This window comes from Grampus griseus (assembly GCF_964374135.1).
Source record: "Grampus griseus genome assembly, chromosome: X".
In the NCBI taxonomy this organism is placed as follows: domain Eukaryota; kingdom Metazoa; phylum Chordata; class Mammalia; order Artiodactyla; family Delphinidae; genus Grampus; species Grampus griseus.
Window position 1 is genome coordinate 54,558,464 of NC_138999.1, and position 2,677 is coordinate 54,561,140.

A 2,677-nucleotide genomic window follows, 5' to 3' on the forward strand; every position below is an offset into this window, starting at 1 on the left:
TCTGTAGATTGCTTTGTGTAGTATAGTTATTTTCACAATGTTGATTCTTCCAATCCAAGAACATGGTATATCTCTCCATCTATTTGTATCATCTTTCATTTCTTTCATCAGTTTCTTATAGTTTTCAGCATACAGATCTTTTGTCTCCTTAGGTAGGTTTTTTCCTAGGTATTTTATTCTTTTTGATGCGGTGGTAAATGGGAGTGTTTCCTTAATTTCTCTTTCAGATTTTTCATCACTAGTGTATAGGAATGCCAGAGATTTCTGTGCATTAATTTTGTATCCTGCTACTTTACCAAATTCAGTGACTAGCTCTATTAGTTTTCTGGTAGCATCTTTAGGATTCTGTGTGTATAGTATCATGTCATCAGTAAACAGTGACAGCTTTATTTCTTCTTTTCGGATTTGGATTCCGTTTATTTCTTTTTCTTCTCTGACTGCTGTGGCTAAAACTTCCAAAACTTATGTTGAATAAGAGTAGTGAGAGTGGGCAACCTTGTCTTGCTCCTTATCTTAGTGGAAATGGTTTCAGTTTTTCACCTTTGAAAACGATATTGGCTGTGGGTTAGTTATATATGACCTTTATCATGATGAGGTCTGTTCCCCGTATGCCTACTTTCTGTACGGTTTTTTATCATAAATGGGTGTTTAATTTTGTTGAAAGATTTTCTGCATCTATTGAGATGATCATATGGATTTTATCCTTCAGTTTGTTAATATGGTGTATCACATTGATTGATTTGCATATATTGAAGAATCCTTGCATTCCTGGGATAAACCCCACTTCACCATGTTGTATGATCCCTTTACTGTGCTGTCGGATTCTGTTTGATAGTATTTTGTTGTGGAATTTTGCATCTATGTTCATCAGTGATACTGGCCTGTAGTTTTCTTTTTTTGTGATATCTTTGTCTGGTTTTGGTATCAGGGTGATGGTGACCTTGTAGAATGTGTTTGCGAGTGTTACTCCCTCTGCTATATTTTGTAGGAGTTTGAGTAGGATTGGTGTTAGCTCTTCTCTAAATGTTTGATAGAATTCACCTGTGAAGCCATCTGGTCCTGGGCTTTTGTTTGTTGGAAGATTTTTAATCACAGTCTCAATTTCAGTGCTTGTGATTTGTCTGTTTATATTTTATCTTTCTTCCTGGTTCAGTCTTGGAAGGTTGTGCTTTTATAAGAATTTGTCCATTTCTTCCAGGTTGTCCATTTTATTGGCATATAGTTGCTTTTACTAATCTCTCATGATCCTTTGTATTTCTTCAGTGTCAGTTTTTACTTCTCCTTTTTCATTTCGAATTCTATTGATTTGAGTCCTCTCCCTTTTTTTCTTGATGAGTCTGGCTAATGGTTTATCAATTTTGTCTTTCTTCTCAAGTAACCAACTTTTAGTTTTATTGCTCTTTGCTATTGCTTCCTTAATTTCATTTTCATTTATTTCTGCTCTGATCATTATGATTTCTTTCCTTCTGTTAACTTTTGCTTTTTTTTTTTTTGTTCTTTCTCTAACTGCTTTAGTTACAAGGTTAAGTTTTTTATTTGAGATGTTTCTTGTTTATTGAGGTAGGATTGTATTGCTATAAACTTCCTTTTTTGAACTGCTTTTGTTGCATCCCATATGTTTTGGGTCATTGTGTTTACACAATGATTTGATTTCCACTTTGATTTCTTCAGTGATCTGTTGGTTATTTAGCAGTGTATATTTTAGCCTCCATGTATTTTTAATTTTTATAGATATTTTCCTGTAATTGATATCCACTCTTGTAGTGTTGTGGTCAGAAAAGATACTTGATATGATTTCAATTTTCTTAAATTTACCAAGGCCTGATTTGTGACCCACGATATGACTCCTCCTGGAGAATGTTCCATGAGCACTTGAGAAGAAATTTTATTCTGCTTTTTTTGGATGGAATGTCCTATAAATATCAATTGTCTATCTTGTTAAATGTATCATATAAAGCTTGTGTCCTTATTTATTTTCATTTTGGATGATCTGCCCTTTGGTTAAAGTGAGGTGTTAAAGTTCCCTACTATGATTGTGTTACTATCGAGTTCCCCTTTTATGGCTGTTATCATTTGCCTTTGTATTGTGGTGGTCCTATGTTGGGTGTATAAATATTTACAATTGTTCTATCTTCTTCTTGGTTTGACCCCTTGATCATTATGTAGTGTCCTTCTTTGTCTCTTTTAATAGTCTTTATTTTGAAGTCTATTTTGTCTGGTATGAGAATTGCTACTCCAGCTTTCTTTTGATTTCCATTTGCATGGAATATCTTTTTCCATCCCCTGACTTTCAGTCTGTATGTGTCCCTAGGTCTGATGTGGGTCTATTGTAAGCTGCATATATATACGGGCTTAGTTGTTGTATCCATTCAGCCAGTCTATGTCTTTTGGTTGGAGCAGTTAATCCATTTACATTTAAGGTAATTATCAATATGTATTTTCCTATTACCATTCTTAGTTGTTTGGGGTTTGTTATTGTAGGTCTTTTCCTTCTCTTCTGTTTCCTGCCTAGAGAAGTTCCTTTAGCTTTTGTTGTAAAGCTTGTTTGGTGGTGCTGAATTCTCTTAGCTTTTCCTTGTCTGTATAGGTTTTAATTTCTCTGATGAATCTGAATGAGATCCTTGCTGGTTAGAGTAATCTTGTAGGGTTTTCCTTTTCATCACTTTAAATATGTCCT